This window comes from Oryctolagus cuniculus, chromosome 20 (assembly GCF_051225735.1).
Source record: "Oryctolagus cuniculus isolate XC-2025 breed Fujian yellow rabbit chromosome 20, ASM5122573v1, whole genome shotgun sequence".
Classification (NCBI taxonomy): Eukaryota; Metazoa; Chordata; class Mammalia; order Lagomorpha; family Leporidae; genus Oryctolagus; species Oryctolagus cuniculus.
This window is the reverse complement of record NC_142886.1, coordinates 22,175,237-22,200,258: the sequence shown is the minus strand read 5'-3', so window position 1 is coordinate 22,200,258 and position 25,022 is coordinate 22,175,237. Positions and strand designations below refer to the sequence as shown.

Here is a 25,022-nt window from a genome sequence, read left to right as displayed (position 1 = left end):
GGCCAAAGCCTGCTGAACTGTGGGAGAGTCACACATTGTAATCAAGAAATGTTTTCTGTGAAAAGCCAGACAGTAAATATTTCAGGCTTTGTTGGCCGTAAGGTCCCTAATTCTGTCACATCTCTTCAACCCTGCCTTTGGAATCCAACACAGACACAGGGAACATGGGTTTGGCTGTCGTCCAGTAAAACTTTATTTACAAAATCATACAGCCAGTCCACAGGTTGCAGTTTTGCCTGATACGCAGTGATGAATATAAATTAATCACAGTTGATAAAACAACACTAATGAAACTCACAAAGTTTGCCAACAAAAGCAGATACATTTGAGAACAGACTACATGACTCCATTTTATGAAGTTCGGAAACAAATGAACCAGAGATTTCAAAAGGTTCATGGAAAATTTGGATTAAAAGATAAGTTTATTTTGGTGCAAAAACATTTTAAAATCTACGCATAGCTTTTTTTCATAACATGCATTTTCTATTAACTTTTTTGAAGACCACTGTACACATGGAATCCAAAACATTTTTGTACCAAAACAAACTTACCTTTAGTTCAATTTTTCATGACCTTTTTAAAGTTCCCTTGTACATAAATTGGAATAGTACTAGTATACTGGGAAAGAGACAAAGCCTGCAAAAGTGGGTCAGGCATTTGGTCTGGTAGTTAACAAACTGCTTAGCACCCGCATCCCACGCTGTAGTGCCTGCATCTTGAGTTCTGGCTCTGCTCCTTACTCCAGGTTCCTGTTAATGCAGAACCAGAGAGGCAGCAGTTGAGCGCTTAAAGTGGCTGGATTCCGGCCACTCATGTGGGAAACCTTGATGGAGTTCCTGGCTCCCAGCTTTGGCCTCCGCCCAGCCCTGGTCATTGCAGCCATTTTGGAAGTGAAGGAGTGAAACAGCATATCAGATCTCATGTGTGTATATATCTCTGTCTCTAGGTCTCTAAAATAAATAAGTTTTAAAAATACTGTTCTTAAAAATAGACTGGGAGAGAGAACAAGTGGCCATTTTGGAGGGCCGGTAATATAGGGTTCCCTGATTTAAGTGGTACTTTCATGATTATGCACTTACGATTTACCTGTCTTCATTTTGAATAAAAAGGTGAAACATTTTAATATTTTATAAAAAAGAATACAGGCCAAATTCCTAGGCAGATGCTGCCTCACAGCTCACGGTCCCTTGGACATCCACTGCGGCTGTAGTGGGCAGCCTGTTCTCTCACTAGGGGGGCCTTGCAGTTCACTCTGCCCAGCTTCAAGCAGGGCCTCAGAAGAGCGACGATTAGACAGCACACAAAGGAGGACAGGAGGTGAATGTACCAAGAGGGTGAAGCGAGAGGAACAGAAGGGTGGACGAAGACACTGGTAGATATAAAGCACTGCATTTTAAAAATCTTCTGAATAATCTGTACAAAACGAAAAGTAACCTAAGCAGCTTAGAAACACACAATTTAGAAGGTCAGTGATCTTGCCATTTGGACATAAATAATGATAATCTTAAAGCTTGCTTAGACTCTTCAAAGACTGTTGAAGGGATTTGCTTCTAGTTCAACAACTTCTTCCAATCTAGCAAATAAATTATAATGGGCAGGAAGTTGCAGCTTTTCAAGGGAAGGAACAAAGCTGACAGATAACAAGAGTCGCCTTTCTAGGCCTGCAAGCTTTCAATAACCTCTACACTTTGATTTCTTCTTATCACTAAATAAAGGTAAACACTAAATGCTACAACATTTAAAATTTAATTAGTCATTGTCACTTCCCAGTGGTCACAGGAAATTACCAAATTACTAGAGTGGTGCCCAAAACATCAGAGGAGGTAAAAACTATGCAAAACCCAAGGACAAAGATCACAAGCATCACACAGTGAGGACGAACATTCTATAGGAAGGGAAAAAAAGTCCACTGCGAAACTGCTGGACACCTGTTGGAAATACTAAGCCAAGTCCCTGTCTTAGAGGAACTCACAGGACAGAGAGGTGGGCAAGCCTGTGATCAATTTACATTGTCAAGGAAGTCAGGAAACATGCACACTTGGTATGGGAGCCACGAATTACAAGAGGGAATCACTGTAGGTGGGGGAGTGAAAGACTGCAGGGGAGAGGTAATGGGAGGAAGCTGTTTCACAGAGGTTGGAGTGGAGTTTTGAGTGGTTACAGATAAGCAAGGGGAGGAGGGAACCAAAGCACCATTCCAGGCAGAGTGGGAAAACATGCAAAGACAATGGAAGCACAAGCTGTGGGTCTGTGCTGCCTGAGGACTAACAGGAAATCAGCAGCAGGAGCTACAGCTGAGAAAGTGTGAGGACTTGTCAACCTCACTCACATTTAAATCTGATTTAAATGGGTGGGGAGGGAAGACACTGTATCAGGAATAGAGGAGGAGGGGCATGTTTCACAAAGTAAAAAAAAAATTAATAATTAATTAATTTAATAATTAAAACAGGCCAGCGCCGTGGCTCAATAGGCTGATCCTCCGCCTTGTGGCGCTGGCAGGCACACCGGGTTCTAGTCCCGGTCGGGGCGCCGGATTCTGTCCCGGTCGGGGCGCCGGATTCTGTCCCGGTTGCCCCTCTTCCAGGCCAGCTCTCTGCTGTGGCCAGGGAGTGCAGTGGAGAATGGCCCAAGTCCTTGGGCCCTGCACCCCATGGGAGACCAGGAGAAGCACCTGGCTCCTGCCATCAGATCAGCGCGGTGCGCCAGCCGCAGCGCGCCAGCCATGGTGGCCATTGGAGGGTGAACCAACGGCAAAGGAGGACCTTTCTCTCTGTCTCTATCTCTCACTGTCCACTCTGTCAAAAAAAAAAAATAATTAAAATAAAAAATAATTAACTGTTACCAGTATAGTATAGACTCATGGGCATTGTGTTACACTATGGATTATTGTCTCTCAATGTAATTTTTTTTTTTTTTTGACAGAAACCAGCAGCCAGTGGCCAGCATTATGGCATAGTGGGTAAAGCCACCACCTATGACACCAGCATCCTGTATGGGTGCCGATTCTTGTCCTGGCTACTCCACTTCAAGTGCAACCCCCTGCTGATGGCCTAGGAAAAGCAGCAGAGAATTGCCCAAGTGCTTAGGCCCCTGCCACCCACATGGGAGACTTGGAAGTTGTTCCTAGCTCCTGGCTTCAGCCTGGTCCAGCTCTAGGCCAATGGCCATCTGGGGACTGAATCAGCGGAGAAAGACCTCTCTGTCTCCCTCTCTGTAGCTCTTTCAAAGAAATTAAAAAAAAAAGCCGGCGCCGTGGCTCAATAGGCTAATCCTCCACCTTGCGGCGCCGGCACACCGGGTTCTAGTCCCGGTTGGGGCGCCGGATTCTGTCCCGGTTGCCCCTCTTCCAGGCCAGCTCTCTGCTATGGCCAGGGAGTGCAGTGGAGGATGGCCCAGGTGCTTGGGCCCTGCACCCCATGGGAGACCAGGAAAAGCACCTGGCTCCTGGCTCCTGCCAGGATCAGCGCGGTGCGCCGGCTGCAGCGGCGGCCATTGGAGGGTGAACCAACGGCAAAGGAAGACCTTTCTCTCTCTGTCTCTCTCTCTCACTGTCCACTCTGCCTGTCAAAAAAAAAAAAAAAAAAAAAAAAAAAAAAAAAAAAGAAATTAAAAAAAAAAAAAAAAAGTGAACAGAGAACTGTAAATTACTAAAGAGGAATGAAAAAGAACCAGAGGAAAGTTTACAATTAAAACATATGACAGGGGCTGGTTCTGTGGAGCAGTGGGTTAAAGCCCTGGCCTAAAGCACCGGCATCCCATATGGGCGCTGGTTTGTGTCCTGGCTGCTCCTCTTCCAATCCAGCTCTCTGCTATGGCCTGGGAAAGCAGAAAATGGCCCAAGTCTTTGGGCCCCTGCAGCCGCGTGGGAGACCTGGAAGAAGCTCCCAGCTCGTGGCTTCGGATTGGCGCAACTCCTGCCGTTGTGGCCAATAGGGGAGTGAACCAGTGGATGGAAGCCCTCTCTCTCAAATAAATAAAATCTTTAAAAAAGAAAATGACAATCAAGTGTTGTTTTTTTTTAATTCATTAGGTGGATAAATTATAGAATGGGCACAGAAAACAAAAAGATCAATGAAGTAAAAGTTAAACCTAAAAGGAGTATTCAGGATACTTCCCAAGTAGAGAAAGAAATGTAACCATGATAAAGAGAGAGGGAAGAGGTATGGATGACACAGTGAGTGTGTCTGACACCTGCCTAGAAGAAATATCAGAAAAAGATAACAGGAAGACTCACTGGTGCAAAAGACATTAATCATAAATCCAGAAAGGCCAACAAATAACAACCAAGAGAAAAATCAATACCAAGAAATATCACAGAAAAACATCATGTATCAAATAAAATGCAATCTTAAAAAGGCAGCAGAGAGGGTCCAGCACTGTGGCACAGCAGGTTAAACTGCTGCCTACAATGCTAGCATCCCATATGGGTGCTGCTCCACTTCCGATCCAGCTCCCTGCTAACACACCCGGGGAAAGCAATAGAAGATGGCTGGATTTCACAGATGAATACAACTTTTGAAAAGCATTGGCGTGTCCATTTACGATCTGTACACGTGTGTGTGTGTGTGTGTGTGTATATGTCATACTTCAAAACAACTTATCTAAAAATGAAGTGAATGATGAGCAAAGGAAAGTCACTAGGCTCCTCTCGTTGCAGCCAATCAGTGGAACACAACTTTTTCACTTTGATAAGCTGACTAACGTAACATCTGCCAGGCTTCTCCACTGCACAGTTACTTCTATTTTTCTCCTTTGTAATTAGCAAGTATTTCACAGGGAAATCCTCTGAAACTATATAAACATGCTGCTTCTCATCTAGCTTTCAATGAATGTTTTGTATTTTGTATGGATATTATTCATTAATTTGGTGGGTTATGACCTATAACTGCTATTATGTATTATAATCAGTTACAACCATTACTGATTTGTAACCCAGCCTGCTCAGCATTAGCCAATAGAAAAAGATGGCTTCCAGGTCATTCTAACATCACTCTAGCATTTTTTTTTAATAATAATTGCTTTAATTTCTGAAACTAGATGTTGTACTTTTTATCCTAGAAGCAGCATTTCTCCCAGTTCCTTTTATTAAAAGATAGAATTTTTTTAAAAATTAAAATCCAGGTGCTAGATATCCTCCTGGCTACTGGACATTACTCTGAGCCGCTCTCAATGGACTGAGCTGGGAAATACATGAGGGGACTTCAAAAAATCTGTGGGTACATTGAATTAAAAGATCAGTTTATTTTGGTGCAAAAAATGTTGAATTCCATGCATATACTTCTTTTGTAATACATATTTTCATGACCCTTAGTTAATAATGACAGCCACACCCATAGGATTTTTCAAGAAACTAGATGAGGCAGTAATACATGTAGCTAAAATGAAAAAGTCCAAAGCCCAGGAATCTAGATACTGTGTAGTAAGACAGCAGCAGGGGACATGCCTTGTCAACTACCAATTACAACCCAACAGGATCTGCAGATTAAAGTAAGATTACATTATTTAATAATGGTACTTCCACAGATGTTTATCCTTATTAAACATAAGGTAAATTAAACAAAATTCTTATTTCACTCTACATATGAAAATGAATCCCAATTTAACTGAAGACTCACATGTAATGGTCAAATTATAAAACTTTTATGGACAATAAAAGTATATTTCATGGCTTCTCAATGAGTTAACACAAAAAAGGAAAAGCATGAAGAAAATAAATCCATTCTATATTAAAATAAAGAACTTTTGGAGGAGTGCACTTGTTCTAGCAGTTCAGTCATCAGCTGAGACACCTATGCCCCGTACTGAAGTGTGGGGGTCTGATGCTTGGCCCCTGACTCCAGCTTCCTGCTAATGCAGACCCATGGAGGGAACAGTGCAGCTCAAGTGACAAGAGTTCCTTTCACCCACAGGGGAGACCTGGATTGAGTTCAGCCAAAACCCAGTCACTGGGGGCATTTGGGCAATCAATCAGCAGATGGGAGTTCTACCTGTCTATCTCTCTGACCCCTAAATAAATAAAAAGAAAAAAATTTTAAAGAATTTATTTATTTGAAAGGCAGAGTTACAGAGAAAGGGAAAGAGAAAGAGAGAAACATTTTCCATCACTGGTTCACTCCCCAGATGATCATTAAAGACCAGCGCTGGGCCAGGCCAAAGCTTGAGCAAGGAGCTTCATCCAGGTCTCCCACATGGGTGTCAGGGGCCCAAACACTTGAGCCATCTTCTGCTGTTTTCCCAGGCCATTAGCAGGGAGCCAGATCAAAAACGGAACAGCAGGGATGTGAATCGGTGCCCATATGGATGCTGGAGTTGCAGGCAGCAGCTTTACCAGCTATGCTACAATGCTAGCCCTGAAAAAAATTTTTTAAAGAATGAACTTCCATTCACTAAAGGATACACAAAGAAAACAAAAGGATAAGCCACAAATTAGAAAACATATCAACAAGAAAATCTAAGTATCCAGAATTCATTATAAATGTGCAACAAAGATAAGCTATACAAAAGAAAAACAAAAATAAGAATTACAAAAGAAAAGGAAATGCAAAGGTCCTTACACACAGGAAATGACAGTTTCTTCAGTAATGGGGGATATGAATAGAAAGCATCTTTACAGATCTACTAGCTTTACTGAACTTTCACAGCCAGTGTCAGGTGAGCAGCAAAGATGTGGGACAACAGCAAGGGCCCACCCCCTGGTCACAGTGTGCACTGGTACAGTCCCTACAGGCCCTCTGGAAGCGCCAAGCACAGGCATCCCCTACCACCCAGCAATTTCACTCCTACATTGATGTTCACTGAGAACATGAAATCCAGAGACACGCACAGTTGTTCTCAACCACAGAAAACGGCGAACAACTCAAATCCGAACACTACCGTTAAAAACAAAGTGTGGTTCTGCTTGCAGCAAAACCAGTGAACTAAGATGCTAAACACGTGAAGAAAGGAGATGATATCTCTGAATACATTTTTAAAAATAAACTAGTTTTAAACAAAAAAATTTAATTAGCTTACAAGCTCATCAAAGGCTGGATCACTATCACTTGTCATATCACTTAACAATCGTTAAAATTTTCCAGTTTTTTAGAGAGATATTATAAATATTTCTAAAGCAAATACTTTTAAGTCCTCCAAAAGATAGTAACGCAATTCCTGACAGCTCTGAACACAAAACTGAGCTCATGGTAAACAGTGGATTAAACAAGATAAAACAAAATTTTAAGTTTCATTTGCTATGTATAGAAGAATGCACTTAAATTCTCAAAGTCCAAATAAAACACTTGAGAAGATATCACCCCATTGTAATTTTTCAAATGGAAAAACATGGATTTAAAGAAAAAGCAAAAACATGTATTTTGTTAGTGGGCTGCAGGGTGAGGTAAGATTGCTTCTATTGGGCTCCCACGAACTGGACTACCAATCATTTATGTATTCTATGTACAGTAAGGCTGCACAGCTTTTGACCAAAAGAGTATAAACTTTTCAAATCACCTTCCTGGACTGTGAAAGCCACACACGAACAACCTCCCAGGAGCATGGTGCCTCTGGTCCAGGCAGCCCAGGTGGTCCCTCAGGACCACCTAACCACTCTCAAAGCAAAAGGTTCTTCACAACATTGAAAGTCAACAAATGTTAATAATCTGAAAAACCGCATAAGCTCTGTATTTAAAAGTGGAACCAGAGATACTCACTTAAGTGTTATATACTAGCATTCTGAATTTAGATTATGAGAGACCATATTTTATGTGGGTCATGGTATATATAAAATCTTTTAACCAGATGGTAAGTTACATGGAGATATCAGCTGACAGTTCTAGCTGATTCAGCTCTAATTCATTTTGTTTGATTTCTAACAATCATTGTTTCAAAAAAGAGCAATTCTACAGCCTATAGAAGAGGTTTTCATTTTAAGCAGAGGTGACATCTTTACTTATGTAAGAAGTAATTACGCAGGTTAACAGAAGAAATGAACTGCTGCAGAACACACTAGACACATGTTTTGGCAAATCATTAGTTGTCATTCTCAAGAGTATGTGCTAGGGGGCCGGCGCCGCGGCTCACTAGGCTAATCCTCCGCCTTGCAGCGCCGGCACACCGGGTTCTAGTCCCGGTCGGGGTGCCGGATTCTGTCCCGGTTGCCCCTCTTCCAGGCCAGCTCTCTGCTGTGGCCAGGGAGTGCAGTGGAGGATGGCCCAAGTCCTTGGGCCCTGCACCCCATGGGGGACCAGGAGGAGTACCTGGCTCCTGCCATCGGATCAGCGCGGTGCGCCGGCCGCAGCGCGCCAGCCACTCTCTCTCTCACTGTCCACTCTGCCTGTCAAAAAAAAAAAAAAAAAAAAGGAGTATGTGCTAGGTGCATCAGCCTAACAAGTCACTGAACGTATTAAGTCATCATTTTGCTGCATGAATTCTCCATTCTTTACTTGAGTGCACTCTGAATAAATCAGAAGGCAATGTTTGCTTTCCTCTCTACAGCAACAACTGTGCATTTGGCCTGAAATCTAAATAACCAGCTTCTTTATGAAATTTTTGAAATTCAGCCAATATACAGATCTTTTCACTAAAAATAAGCACGAAAGAAAAAGGCTCAAATCATAATTGCCACATTTAACTACTCAGAATGGGGGAGGCCAGCCTTCTCAGACAACTTAGATCAACATGCACAGCCCTCAGCATCACCATACATGGTCTACTGTCACTGAACACAAAACAGTTTTCAAGAACTTGAAGCAGGCACATTCAGCTGGATCAGCCTCTATGGCCTAATAGCTACTGATGCAATACTTAATTGAATAATGTCTTTCTACACTGGTTTAGCCTACATTAAGTGTGATGGTCAGTTTTATATGTAAATGAGGATACAATACTCCATTATTTAATCAAATACTAATTTAGTTGCTGTTAAGATATTTTGGGTCTGGGGCTAATATCTACAGTTGTTGACTTCAAAAAAAGCAAAGTACCCTTGCTAAAATGAGTGGGCTTCATCCTAACAGCTGAAAAACCTTAAGAGCAACAACTGAGGGTTGTCAAACAAAGAGAAATTCTATCTCAAGACTGCAGAATCAACTCTGTCTCAGTTTCCAGCCTGAACTGGCCCTTCAGATTTTCAATTGCAGCCCTGACTGCATTGGTCAACTAGCTCCTTAAAATCAAACAGTCCCCATCTCTCTCTTGATATACATACATACATATGTGTGTGTACAGATATCCACATATATCCATATGTTCTATCTGTCCACAGAACCTTGACTGATACACCTGAGTTAAAAGAAATACCATCCACCAATTCTAACACCCAACGAGCAGTGTGTTTTCCACCCAACCAGTTCTCCAGTGCTTGGAAGACATCAACTTGACATCCTGCAATTTAATTTGATGCTGACACTGTCTGTGTGGAGTTAGTTTAGAGCCCACAAGCAAACAGCTCAGTCCCATCAGAATGCCCCACTTCAGATGTCAATGATTTAAGTCCAGGCCTCAGTACTTCTGGCCAACATGGTGGATTCCGCAAACTCCATGGTTCAATAATTTCCTAAAATGACTCACAGAACTCAACAAAAGTTACTTACGTTTTACAATTTGTTACAAAGGATGCAACTGTGGAATCAGCCCATGGAGGAAGGACAGGAAGAAATCCCAGGGAACAGGACGCCCTCTCTGGAGGTACCTTCACAGGTTCCCAACTCAGAAGCTCCCAGAACCCCATGGTGGGGGGTATTTTTTTTTTTTTTTTTTTTTGCGGGGGGGATGGAGGCTACATCATGTAGGCATGATTGATTAGATCACTGGCCATGAGTGATTAGCAATTCAGTCACAGCCTGTTTCCCCTCTACGTAGGTAACAGCTGAAAGTTCCACACCTGTAACACATGGTGGACACCTCTGGCAATAAGCCCTGACCCTGCAGGCTACAGGGGGCTGTCAGCCTCAGCCACCAGTCATCTCATTAACATGGAAGACTAAGACCAAACTCCTAATAAGAGGCTCGCACCACCCCTGTCACTCAGGATAGCTGACAAGCGTTTTAGATGCTCTGTGCCAAGAACCATAGGCAGAGATCAAACACTGATTTCTTGTACCACATCAGGCAAAAGATGGTAAGCTCACTGGGAGTTTCAAAGATTCTTAAATTTAAAATCATACAAAGAAAGACATTTTAATTCTATTCACCTGGAGAAACAAATCCATCTAGAGACCATATTCAGTGATGGAGATATTTTCCCAACTAACCAAAAGTAGACTGTGGGAAGTGGAATACAGAACAAATTTGAAACAAACAAGTACTGGGGGAAGAAGAGCTCTTGAAACCTGAAGGGGAGAAGGGCTGGGAGGGAACCACACAAAGCACCACAGAGAAAGCCACCACAGAGCTGAGAGCTGTCACGGTGAGGACTTACGCATCCAATCTTTCTATACAACAGTTTCAGCACCTATCAGGAGCCATTGTTTTATTGACTGTCTCATGTTGTTGTCCACAATGGTGAATTTTATTATTATCTCTAATTCTCTAATATCTCTAATTCTCAGGAAGGACGAGAAGCTAATGACATAATCATAAAAACAAAAACAAACAAAAATGGAGCTGGCACTGTAGCGTAATAGGTCAAGCATGAGCATCCCATATGGGTATCAGTTCGAATCCTGGCTGCTCCACTTCCAATCCAGCTCTCTGCTTATGGCCTGGGAAAGCAGTGGAAGAAGGCCCAAGTGCTTAGGCCCCTGCACCTCGCTTTGGATTGGTCCAGCTCTGACTGTTGTGGTCATTTGAGGAGTGAACCAGTGGATGGAAGATCTTTCTCTCTGTCTCCCCTTCTTTTTATTTGTAACTCTGCCTCTCAAATAAATCTTAAATAAACAAACAAACAATCCTACAAAGTGACACAGCCACCAAGTGGTACCAGATCCCAAGTAGAAACACAGGCCTTGCTGTGAGCTACTGAAGGACAGGCATCCCTAATCAGAATATTTCCCAGGCAGAGCAACAAGGCAAAAACATTCCAAGACAGAGGATCTTAGACACATTAAAAGAAACCATAGGCATATTGAAAGTAAACAGCATATGATATTTTAGATTTGTACAGAGGGGATTAAAGGGACCAAGCAGAAAAATAAACAAATTGTGTAAAAAGAAAAGATTTCTGGTTCAAAATTGCTAATGTCCATTAAATAAAATTCATGGGAGGCCACTGTTTTGAACTGAGCTCCCACAGTATGTCCCGAAAGACCAAGCCAATATAAGTCCTGTTAAGCGCTGTGTAATCAAACCAAGACAATAAAAAAAAAAAAAAAAAAAAAGGAAAATCCCTAAACAGAAGTTGTCTAAAAATCCAGAGATTCACAGCAACTAATCAGAAGGGGCACCGTCAACTTGAACCTCCACTATGACAAAGTCCCCTCTGCTTTTCATCACTACAAGAAAAGTAACCTGCAGTAACCTGCTGTTCATCATTCTGTTTTGAATTATCCTACTTCCTTGTTCCTGCTTAAGCTATTGTACAAAACCAAATGTTCTACCACGTGCAACGGGCACCTCTGTTTTTGTTAGATGGAATGCTGTTCTATTCAGAGAAAACTAATAAACATCAATTAGATCTTAAAATTAAATGTGTTTGGGGCCAGCACTGTGGCAAAGCGGGTAAAGCTGCCACATGGAAGTGGCATCCCAAATGAGCACCCATCAAGCCGTCGCTGCTCCACCTTTGATCCAGCTCCCTGCCAATGTTCCTGGGAAAGCAGCAGAAAATGAGGGAGACCCAAAAGAAGCTCCCGGCTCCTGGCTTCAGACTGGCCTAGCTCTGGCCGTTGTTGGTCATCTGGGGAGTGAACCAGAGGATGGAAGATCTCGTGCTCATTCATGCTCTAACTCTGCTTTTCAAATACATAAATAAATCTTTTTAAAAAATTAAATGTGTTGAAATTTGCTTTTAAACATAACCTACAAACTTAACTTTTTTCCACCCTTCTATCTCAATAAAATTGAGTAATATAAATAACTAATAAACTCAAAAGAATACAGGAAATCCCATATAGATGACATCAGTGGAGCAGTACAGTGAAACAAATCTGAGAAATAGAAAGCATGTGGGGCAAATTAAACAGACAAAAGGCAAAACATAACGGGCACAAAATACCTGAAACTCCTACAAGTAACAGAGCAGACCTTCCAATAAATCTTCCTAGCAGAACCCAGGAAAAACAAACAGTAAGTACCAGCATATACTGGAGAAGCAGCAGAACTTGCATAGTAAGATAGGTAATCACACAGCAAGACCCCAACATCAGTTCTCACCATTTTCTGTGCAGCTATTGTGTAGTGTTGGCCTCCAAGAGAGGGTCACAGTGTGCTTGGAACTAGAGGATTTGACACTGCTCCAGATGACTAAGGAGTTCATTATGGTGACCCTACACTCAGCAAGCAAGTTAAATACATCTTTGGGGAAGAGCCACCCTATCTTTCCGCCATGGCTCACATGTGCTACCAGATGAACTATGTCTCTATAACAAAGTTGAATTGAATCTTCTAGTGCCACTGTTTACTACAAATAATTCTATGACAATCTATATCCCATCACAAGGAGATCAATAAATGGAAAGAAGTACTGAATTTAAGAATGCCTAAGGAAAAATTAATATGAGAAAACAAAAGCCATGTTATTAATAAGTCCTCTCTCCCTAACTCAAGGAAATAGGACATCTATAAAAAAGAAAAACTAAATTGATTATTTTTGGTTAAAACAAGATTAGTGGGACATGGAAGGAGGAAGAGAAGGTCATTATCTGATCATGGAAGTCTATGTCTGAATTCTATAACCTGTACTCCACCACTAACAGACAAACCAAACTGGACCCTTTACCCTCTCTGTCTTTGAGATCTCTGCTCTGGCTTCTTCTCTTCTGCCCACATGCATGTATGATGCCTCTGTAAACCACAGAAATCCTTTGCCAAAACAAGGATCCCCTTCCAAAATCAAGAAGTAAAACAGTAAGAAGGTGGGGGCCTGCACCGTGGCTCACTTGGTTAATGGGCGCCAGGTTCTAGTCCTGGTTGCCCCTCTTCCAGTCCAGCTCTCTGCTGTGGCCCGGGAGGGAGAATAGCCCAAGTGCTTGGGCCCCTATACCCACAGAGGAGACTGGGAGGAAGCACCTGGCTCCTGGCTTTGGATCGGCGTAGCTCCAGCCATGGCGGCCATTCGGGGGGTGAACCAACGGAAGAAATACCTTTCTCTCTGTCCCTCTCACGGTCTAACTCTGTCAAATAAATAAATTAAAAAAAAAAATAGTAAGAAGGTGCCAATGATCATTTGAAAATTCCCATCTTAACATAACTGGATGGATGGTCCTGCTATTACATGAAGAAAAAAGCAAAAGAGAATAATGAGAAAGGGGGAAACAACTGACAACATGTCCAATATAAAATGTTACATGTACAAGATGGGGTTACGAAACAAAGGGCCTAAGAGCCAATGCTGTGGCTTAGTAGGTTAAGGCCCTGCCTCTGGTGCCAGCAACCCATATGGGCACCGGTTCCAGTCCTGGCTGCTCCACTTTCCATCCTGCTCCCTGCTAATAGCATGGGAAAGCAGTGGAAGATGACCCAACTACTTGGAACCCTGCACCTACATGGGAGACTGGGAAGAAGCTCCTGGCTTTGGATTGGCTCAACTCCAGCCGTTGCAGCCATCTGGAGAGTGAACCAGGGATGGAAGACCTCTCTCTCTCTGCCTTTAACTCTGCCTCTCAAATAAGTAAATCTTTTTTTTTTTTGTAAAAGACCCTATGTATATAGAACGTATTCTGTTGCACAGTTTTCATTGGTCAATATAAGATTTCACAAAAATTCAACCTAACTCTCAACAATCAGAGTATTTAATGTGCAAATCCAAATTCATCCCTTCTCTTGGAAAATGAGGAGACCTGATAACTTGGGCCAACACCCCCAAAAAGCAATGGTGGCTGGAGCCACAGGGCCTGCATGGGCCCTGCACTCCCTCATTCTCTACCACCCCCAAGACTGTATTCCTAATCATAAGCCTATGTTAGCTGCCATTTATCATTCTACTCACCCCTGTGTTTTTCTTACAGTAGAAAAATATTTTTTCCTTATCCAGGGACCTGCTCTTATTCACTGTGGTGGTCAGTTAGGCCCATGCAGACACTTGGGTTTGTGGAGAAAGAAACTGAAGATATACAGATCTCTGGCATAAAGGAAAAAAAAAATAAATAAAAGAGGGGAGTGTTCGGGAAAGGGCTTGATGTAAGTTAAAATGAAAGAAGGCCAAGCTCACCAACAAGAATATATAAAAGGAGATGGCGAGTATAAATGGCACTTTAGGAAACAGCCATGATCCAAGTCAGTCAAGTACAGTGAAAGGACTGAGACGCACAAGAAAGAATTCAAATTAGTTAGGCTGACAGAACACTGACTACTGAAAAACTTTATTCTGTTGTAGACTAGTGCTGTCAAAACAGACTACAGTCCCTTACAAAGTAATCTGATGCTATAACAACAAAAGTCAAGTTTAAGGTATCCATCAAACTGTACTACATATTAATTTGTTAACACAGAAAGATGTGTCTCTTAACTACTATCAACATAAATGTTACTATGTCAAGTTATTTGGAAGTCATTTTTCATTGGCCAGAATTATCATGACATTGATATTACTCAAGTTTAACATGTGAAAAGTACTTTCAAAGGAAAAGGCAAAAAAAAAATACTAGGTACAATTCAACAACAAAATTCCCTTCGAAGTTTTAGACTTGTAAGAGTAACCTGGGCTGTTAAAATGACAAAAATGTCCAGTTAATCAAATAAAAAAGTTACCAGGTATGCCCTCTAAATTTCTATATGATAAGAAAAAAAGGCCCATTTTACCGAAAATTTACTCAAGAATTTATTTATCTGAGGCACAGCTCTCATTGCTGCTTCACTCCCCAAATGCCAAGGGATAGGAACTTAGTCAAGGTCTCCCAGATGGGTTGCAGGGACCCAAGCAACTTGAGCCATCATCTGCTGCTGCCCGATGTGCACAACAGCAGGAAGCTGGAATGGGGAGCAGAGGTAGTATACCGATATGCGAACAACGGAGTCAAATGTCCACCCCTACAGAGGAATTTAGAGCAACACACAGGCAAAAGCCATCAGACTGTGAATAAGCAGGAACACTGATTCACATTTCCTTAAATGAGAAAATTTAGAAACACTATAATGTAAAACGGGTTTCTCTGTTATAGCTTGTACACTAGATAATGAGATAGATAAATTGAATATAGAATAGTGACAGAATTCATAAGGAAATACAATTTCAATATTAAAAGTGACCCTTAATAAAACAAAAACAATAAAGCCAAAATGTAGTCATCAGTTTAGAAGTATTAAATTAGCAAAATGATGCTCTATACCTTTGACAGGAGTAAGTTGCTCTGGTGCTATAAGACAGGATAGTGCTCTGAAAAGCAGGGAGTGCTGGGTAACCTGCTCAGAACCCTTGCAGAAGTCATCAAGGGCACTCGCAGGCGTTCATCCCAGAGGAAACGGGGCCTATGTGAATAACACAACAGAAGCAAAAGGGTAGGAATGAAAATATGCTCTGCAAAAACACAGCAGAAAAAGGATCTGGCAACACAAAAATTATCCCTCAGCAGAAGTATTATATAGAAAAAGTACACCAGCACCAAACCTGTAATTTATTATTCTTTAATGTGACAATAATGAAGACCAGATGTAAACCTGGAAAAATAACATATCAGGTCAAGGTACCAAGTAAAATAACATCCCTACACTAAGATTGCAACCAGGTAACAAAGGAGAAATGTGTCTACATGTGGTCAGACAAGAATGGAAGTATTCAGAAAGTGAAAGTAATTATTATTGGAGTTGATAGATTTATGAAGCATTTTTTCATCTTTCAATATTCTTTTAATAACAGTAGATGAAATGGGAAGAAAATCTAGGCATCATTGGATTACAAGGTTGGCACAGGGGGCTGGTGTTGTGGGTAAAGCTGCCACCTGTGATGCCAGCATCCCACACAGGTGCCAGTTTGTGTCCCAGCTGTTCCACTTCAATCCACCTCCCTGCTAATGACCTGGGAAAGCAGTCAAAACAGGCTCAAGCGGTGAGTCTCTGCCACCCATGTGGCAGACATAGATGAATCGCCTGCCTTCAGCCTGGCCCAGCCCTGGCTGTTGAGGGCATTTAAGGAGAGAAACAGCTGATAGAAGATCTACCCTCTGCCCCTTCAAATAAATAAATAAATCTTTAAAAAAAATAATGAATGGCACATAAACAAGAGACTCCTAGAGGAGCCCAAAATTACAGAGCAGTGAAGACGCATTCGAACAAATGAATTAACAAGAAGTCATCACCAGCTTTAGAAGCTCAGGGAAGCTGCCAGGACATATCTAGAGCAGGCTCAGCAGAAGGGCAGCGACATAAAGACTGTTGGGGCTGGCACTGTGGTTAAACGGGTTAAACCATCGTCTGCAACACCAGCATCCCATATGGGCACAAGTTCAAGGCCCCACTGCTCCACTTCTAATCCAGCTCCCTGCTAACGCACCGGGCAAAGCAGGGGAAGGTGGCCCAAGTCCTTGGGCCCCTGCACCCATGTTGGAGATTCAGATGAAGTTCCTGGCTCCTGGCTTTAGCCAGGTCCAGCCCTGGCCATTGCAGCCATTTGGGGAGTGAACCACCAGATGGAAGACCTCTCCCTCCCCCTCTCACTCTCCCTGTAATTCTGCCCTTCAAAAAAAGGAGAGTGCGCAATGAGTAAAGAGAAAAAGGAAGTGAAAATGTGGAAGATCAGGAATTCTTGCGGGTCACACAACTCAAGGACTCAGATTACATGGAGCACAACCTTGCTTTTTATCATCTGCCACCCATAAGTAATCAAATTTGTTTTTTTTTTTTTAAAGTGATGCCTCACTTAAATTTCTCATATCCTCCTAATGTGGGACACATCAATTAGAACATCTGTCAAATAAATTATTCTCATACTGCGTTCAACAAAAGCTAGGAGTCTGAAGTTAAATCCCAAATAACTGTCTTAGAGCAGCAAATACTTTACATGGGTATAACATTCACATTTTTCATCATTTTAACATGCCACAAGGTTGCACCTATAAAACAATGGCATACCTTACATATCAAAATACCTTAAACTCAGTAATATGTGAAATAATGGTTTCTGCCCTTCAGACTTCTCTCATGTTCCTTTATAACTACAACTGGAAAGAGGGCAAGGAAACAGGAGGAGGAAGTGGGCATATGCAATTTTAAGTTACTTTTTTGTTTTATGAAAGTATAAAATACTGAACATTTCACCAGGCAGATTACTGGGCTGATTCAGCAAAGTGGACTCATGCTCATAAATGCAGAACATAAATCCCGTGTACACAGGTTTCACAGCACTTCGCATGACTGATGGCCATGTCACAGCACAGCCAAAGCAACTTTAAGGAAAAAGGACAACTGAAACAGCGTACTTTTAATGAAATATAATGTACTTAAAATTGTTTTTCTATGGATACTTTAAAAATATTTATTTTAATAGAAATGTTAATTAAATGACTACCCCACTTGTGTCAATTTAAATGCTGTATTAACATCTTTCCAAATTTTCTAAGTCTAAAATTACTGTCCAAACAGTTTTCTGAAATAAATGAATATAACATAATACTAACAATTTTCAGTGACAATTTCATTCAGGTTTTAGATTCAAGAAATGGATTATCCAGAAACATTAAAGAAAAATATTTGGTGGGGGGCAGGAGTTTAGCTTAGTAGTTAAGACACCCATGTACTGCATCAGAATGCCTGGGTTCAATTCCCAGCTCTGGCTCCTGACTAGCTAGCTTCTTGCTAATGCAAACCCTGGAAGACAGTGGTTAGGGCTTTGGGTTCCTGCTGCCAATGTAGGAAACTTTAATTGTGTTCCTGGTTCCGGGCTGGTCCTAGCCCACCCCAGACCAGCCCAGCCCAGCCATGAGGGGCACTTGGAGAGGATATCGGCAGATGGGAGCTCTTTCTCTCCCTCTCTCTCAAATAAACATAGAATTTTATATATATTTGAACCATCTGCAGCATCAGATACCCTTAGAAATTACCACAATTAGCCTCTAAGCTGACATGTACTTACACATTTCTAAATGATTTACAAATAAACACAATTTGTCAATCAATACATTTATTAGACCCTTGCCTATACTATTGGAAATATATAACCAAATCAATAAAATTAGCATCTTAAAAAGTTCCTTATAAGAATGGCCCAGTTACTTATTCCTAAAACATTTAAGTGACTCTGAATATACCCATGTTCAGCATCAAAGCCAAGACAGGTGGACCTCGATCAAGATGGCTGCATAGGGAGGAGCCTGACTTGCCTCAGCCACAAGCAAACAAAGGAAGGAGCAGGTTTCCAGGACACTGAGAGAACTTCAGTGAAGAAGTGACGCATCATGACCCCAGCCATCACTGTGGACCAGAAACACTAACTGCAGCAGAATTCCACCATCCTCACTGATTTAAACCCAGCCCAGTAAGCTGACGGGGACTGAAGAGATGCTTGCTCCAAAAACTGAGCCCATATTACCTCCTTCCACCCACAAAGCACTAGACTTGGCGCTGCTGTGGTACAGTCTCTGCTAACCTCTATGCTGATGTAAGGGTCACTATCAGAAGCCCCAAGCCAGGGACAAAGTACTTGCCAGGCCTCTGGCATCCTATAGCAGTCACTGGAGTCTACTCTGCATCCAGGACCTAGGGAAGACACTATCTGCATTCCACTGCTCAAGACCCACGCCTGCCAGCGCACAGACCCTAGCATGGGCTATTCTCCACCCAGCAGGACTGGAGGAAGGTCGCCCCCACATCCCTCAGTAAGCCCTCTCTGTCCCACAGCACCAGGAATGCGGCCACTGCTATCACAAACACCAGTGTGACTGACAGCCAACTTCCTGGGGATTGAAGATGCACACCTTAGGAAAGCCACACCCACTTCAAAGTCATACTGCTCCCTCCACAAGCTGCTGCAGACTACGCGGTGACACACACAGACCCTGCTGCCACTGACCACAGCTGAAGAACTCACTCTAAGGTTACAGTTCTGAGCTCAGCTACACCCAAAGCGAAGCAATAACCTAAGTGATACTCTGCAACTCCATCTGAATAACAACAAAACTTTTCTAAAAAAACCTACTCGATAAAGAAGGAACTATTACAGCAGGTGTGCAGACATCAACATGTGGACGCAGGACTCACAGAGAAGGACGCCTGAGAAATCCAAAAGAACACAACAGTCCTCCAGATTGGATCCCAATTTTGAAGGAAATCTATGAGATTCCTGAACAAAGAATTCAAAGTGATGCTTCTAAAGAAACTAAATTAGATGCAACAGGATACAGTTAAAAGAAATGAGGAAAACAATACATGATATAAATGACAAATTCAACAGAGATAGAAATCATTTTTAAAAAAAATCAGAAAATTTGCAGCTGAAAACATCAAACGATTAAATAAAAAAAAGTAACTGAAAGCTTCATCAACAGAATAGAAGGAAGAATTTCTGATGCAAAGGAGACTTTTGAAATAACTCAAATACAAAATAAGAGAAAAGAATTAAAAAGCATGAAGAAACCCTATGGGACAGATGAGATATCATTAAGTGAATACATGTTACATTATAGATTACAGTCAAATTGTGAAAAGGTAAGAACAAGGAGAGAATCCTCACAACAGTGAAAGAAAAACAACAAGTTACTAATAAAGAAAATATCACTGGACTAACAGACTTTTCTTTTTAATTAAAGATTTATTTATTTATTTGAGAGGCAGAGTTACAGAGAGAGGCCAAGACATGGAAAGGTCTTCAAGCCATTGGTTCACTCCCCAAACAGAAGCAACAGCTGGAGCTGAGCCGATCCAAAGCCCGGAGCCAGGAGCTTCTTCCTGGTCTCCCACGCGGGCACAGGGTCCCAAGGACTTGAGCTATGTTCCGCTGCTTCCCCAGGCCGTAGAGGAAAGCAGGATCGAAAGTGGAGCAGCTGGAACTCGAACTGGCGCCCATATGGAACGCTGGCACTGCAGGCGGCTGCTTTACCTGCTACAGCACAGCATCGGCCCCTAACAGACTTTTCAACAGAAACCCTACAGGCCAGAACTGATTGGTATGAAAATATTCAAGGTCTTAAAAGAAATACTCTTAACAAAGAATTTTTTTTTTTTTTTTTTTTTTTTTTTTGGCAGGCAGAGTGGACAGTGAGAGAGAAAGGTCTTCCTTTTGCCGTTGGTTCACCCTCCAATGGCCGCCGCTGCAGCCGGCGCACCGTGCTGATCCGATGGCAGGAGCCAGGATCCAGGTGCTTTTCCTGGTCTCCCATGGGGTGCAGGGCCCAAGCACCTGGGCCATCCTCCACTGCACTCCCTGGCCATAGCAGAGCTGGCCTGGAAGAGGGGCAACCGGGACAGAATCCGGCGCCCCGACCGGGACTAGAACCCGGTGTGCCGGCGCCGCAAGGTGGAGGATTAGCCTATTGAGCCACGGCGCCGGCCAACAAAGAATATTTTATATAGCGAAGTTATCCCTTCAGGAGTGAAGAAAGTGCTGGTGCTGTGGCGTAACAGGTAAAGCCACTGCCTGCAGGACCTACATCCCATACGGGCGCCAGTCCGAGTCCCAGCTGCTCCACTTCCGATCCAGCTCTCTGTTATGGCCTGGGAAAGCAGTGGAAGATGGCCCAAGCCCTTAGGCCCCTGCACCTGCATGGGAGACCTGGAAGAAGCTCCTGGCTTTGGATCAGTGCAGCTCCGGCCATTGTGTTCATCTGCAGAGTGAATTAGTGGATGAAAGACCTCTCTCTCTCTCTGCCTCTCTGTGACTCTGCCTTTCAAATAAATAAATCTTTAAATAAACACATACACACACACACACACACACACACACACACACACAAAGTGAAGGAGAGGTAAAGGATTTCCGAAAAAAGCAAAAACAGAGAATCCACCACCACCAGACCAGCCCTACAAGAAATCCTGAAGGGAGTTCTACACTAGCATTAACCATATATGAAAACATGACAGTACCAAATTCTCGAACAGACAAGAAATTGAATTAGGGGCTGGCGCCATGGTTCACTTGGTTAATCCTCCACCTGCGGCGCCAGCATCCCATATGGGCACCGGGTTCTAGTCCCGCTGCTCCTCTTCCAGGCCAGCTCTCTGCTGTGGCCCGGGAGGGCAGTGGAGGATGGCCTAGGTCCTTGGGTGCCTACACCCGCATGGGAGACCAGGGGAAGCACCTGGTTCCTGGCTTCGGATCGGCATAGTTCTGGCTGTAGCAGCCATTTGGGGAGTGAACCAACAGAAGGAAGATCTTTCTGTCTCTCACTGTCTAACTCTATCTATCAAATAAATTAAAAAAAAAAAAAAGAAAGAAAAAGAAAAAGAAACTGAATTCACAGGTAAAGATACTAAGAGAAATATATACCATGAAAATGGAAACCAAAAACAAGCAAGATAGCTACAGTCATACCAGATGAAACAGACTTTAAATCAAAACCAAACTGTAAAAAAGAGACAAAGAAAGACATTAGATATTGATTAGAAGATTAGAGGATCTATGTACTCAACATAAAACCACAGAATATATAAAGTACAATCAGACCTAAAAGGATAGACTCCAATGCAATTAAGTGGCTTTCAACCCATTGTCATCAACAGACATATCATCCGGACAGAAATATGCCAAAGACATATCAGAGTTGAACCATAAGATAGAATAAATGTTCCTACCACACATTTGTAGAACATTTTACCCAACAGCTATAGAATTACACATTGTTGCCACTAGCACATGTAACATTTCCTAGGGCACCTCATACATTAGGGCACAAATAAAGTTCCAGTGTATGGTTCAATATTTGCTTATTAATAAACATCATAAATCACATAGACCAAAAACAAAATCATGTGATTTTCTCAATAGCTATAGAGAAAGCATTTGGTTAAATTCAACATCTCTTAGTGATAAATACTTTCAACAAATTAGTTCAAAATATTTCTCGTCTGCTTTGAAAAAAGACAAGGATGCCGAATTTCACCACTCTTATTCAATACAGTATTGGAAATATTAATAAGAGCAATTAGGGAAGAAAAAGAAATAAAGGAAATCAAAATTGGAAAGTAAGAAATCAAAATATCTATGCTTTCAGGCAATATAAAGACTCCACCAAAAACCTGTTAGAGCTGAGAAACTCAGTAAATTCACAGTATATAAAATAAACATTAAAAATGCCATTTTTATATATTAAAAATAATCTTGCTGAAAAAGAAATCAAGAAGTCCCACTCAAAATAGCTACCAAAACAGTGTAAAAATTTAAGAAAGGGGGCAGGCACTGTGGTATAGTAGGCTAAGCCTCCACCTGCAGTGCCAGCATCCCATGTGGGCACCAGTTTGTGCCTACACTGCTCCTCTTCAGATCCAGCTCTCTGCTTATGGCCTGGAAAAGCAGTGGAAGATGGCCCATGTGCATGGGCCCCTGAACCTGAGTGGGAAAACTAGAAGCAGCTCCTGGCTCCTGGCTTCATCAGTTGCAGCCATTTGGGGAGTGAACCAGTGGATGTAAGACCTTTCTCTCTGTCAATTAAATAAACAAAAATCTTTTTAAAAAATTCAGGAATGAATTTAACCAAAGAAGTGAAAAATCTCAACAATAAAAATGATTACACACCAATGAAAGAAATAATCCAGAACACACAAAAAAATGAAAAGGTATCTCCCACTCACAGATTGGAAAAAATGTTAAAATATCTATACTTTTTTAATTTTTATTTGACAGAGCTACAGACAGTGAGAGGGAGAGAGACAGAGACAAAGGTCTTCCTTTCGTTGGTTCACCCCGTAAATGGCCACTATGGCCGTCACTGCGCCAATCCAAAGCCAGGAGCCAGGTGCTTCTTCCTGGTCTCCCATGCGGGTACAGGGGCCCAAGCAAACTTGGGCCATCCTCCACTGCACTCCCGGGCCACAGCAGAGAGCTGGACTGGAAGAGGAGCAATCAGAACTAGAAACCAGCACCCATATGGGATGCTGGCGCCACAGGTGGAGGATTAGCCAAGTGAGCCAAGGCATCGGCCCCAAAATGTCTATACTTCTTAAAATTCATATGGAAGCCAGCGCCGCGGCTCACTAGGCTAATCCTCCACCTGAGGCTCCAGCACACCGGGTTCTAGTCCTGGTTGGGGCACCGGATTCTGTCCCGGTTGCCCCTCTCCCAGGCCAGCTCTCTGCTGTGGCCAGGGAGTGCAGTGGAGGATGGCCCAAGTCTTTGGGCCCTGCACCCCATTGAGACCAGAAGAAACACCCTGGCTCCTGGCTTCGGATCAGCGTGGTATGCCGGCCTCAGCGGCCATTGGGGGTTGAACCAAAGGAAAGGAAGACCTTTCTTTCTCTTTGTCTCTCTCTCTCACTGTCCACACTGCCTGTCAAAAAAAAAAAAAAATTCATATGGAATCACAAAAGACCCAGAGTGACCAAAGTGATCCTGAACCTAAATAAATAAATAAACTACAGGTGATTTAAAGCATACTTCAAAGCTATAGTAATTAAAACAGAAAAATACTCTCATAAAAACTGACATACAGATTAACAAAACAGAACAGAGCACCCAGAAATTAATCATCATATATACAGCCAACTGATTTGTGACAAAGGTGCCAAGAACATGCACTGGAAAAAGCATAGTTTTTTCAACAAATGGTGCTAGCAAAATTGGATATATATATATATATGTGTGTGTGTGTGTATGAAAGAAATTAGATCCCTACCTCCCACCATACTTAAAAAATCAATTCAAGATTCATCAAATACCTAAACATAAGACCTGAAACTACAAAATTGCTAGAAGAAAATATAGGGGAAATCCTTTAAGACATTGGTGTACATGATGATTTCTTGCATAAGACCCAAAATATACAAGCAACAAAAACAAAACTAGACAAATGGAATTACATCACACTCAGAAGCTTTTGCACAGTGAAGGAAACAGTCAATAGAGTGAAGAGACACCTGACAGAGAGGGAGAAGATATCTTCAAGTTAGTTATCCAACAAAGGATTAATATCCAAAATTATGTAACTCAAAACAGTAACAAAAAGCAACCAATCCATTTAATAAACGGGCAAGGGGGCCAGCGTTGTGGTACAGGGGGTAAAGCCACTACCTGTGGTGCCAATATCCTATATGGATACAGTTCAAGCCCTGGCTGGCTCCACTTCCAATCCAGCTCCCTGCTAATGCACTTGAGAAGGCAGCAGTAGATGGCCAAAGCTCTGGGCTCCGGGCTTCAGTCTGGTCCAGCCCCAGCCATTGCAGCCATTTGGGTAGTAAATCAGTGGGTAGAAGACACCTCTCCCTATTGCCTCTCTAAAACTCTCTCTCTCTAACTCTGCCTTTCAAATAGCAAGGGAGAGAGGGAGGGAGGGGGGGAGGAAAAGAAATGGGCAAACGACTTGAACAGACAGTTCTCAAAAGAAGAAATGCAAATGGCCAGGGCACTGTGGCATAGCAGGTTAGGTTACCACCTGCAGTGCTGGCATCCCACATGGGCACCGGTTCAAGTCTTAGCTGCTCCACTTCCATTCCAGCTCCCTGCTAATGTGCTTGGGAAAGCAGCAGAAGATGGCCCAAGTGCTTGGGCTCTTGGACCCATGTAGGAGACCTGGAAGAGGCTCCTGGCTCCTGGCTTCAGGCTGGCACAGCCCTGGCTATTGAGGTCATTTGAGGAGTGAACAAGTAGATAGAAGACCCCTCCCCCAATAAGTCTTTAAAACAAAGAAAATAAATCTCTAAAAATAAATTTAAAATATGAAAATAAATACAAATTGCCAACAAGTGGCCATTGAGGAAATGTAAATCAAAACCACAATGAGATACCACCTCATCCCTTTTAGAAAGGCTACTGACAAAAAGAGAGTAACAAATGCTGGCCAGCCACACAGGAAAACACTATGGAAATCTCT

General features: G+C 42.4%; 1 protein-coding gene across 34 annotated transcripts in view; it reads right to left on the bottom strand.

The window, feature by feature from the left end:
* SIPA1L1 (signal induced proliferation associated 1 like 1) overlaps positions 1-25,022 on the bottom strand; it is a 437,830-nt gene that overhangs the window by 217,681 nt on the left and 195,127 nt on the right. For 8 of the 34 annotated variants that reach the window (XM_089322259.1, XM_089322255.1, XM_051826275.3 and 5 more), the window contains one exon: positions 15,402-15,540. The exons of the other annotated variants lie outside the window; for them this stretch is intronic. The gene's annotated coding sequence lies outside the window, so the exon portion shown is untranslated. The remainder of the gene's footprint in view (positions 1-15,401; positions 15,541-25,022) is intronic. 34 annotated transcript variants of the gene reach the window in all.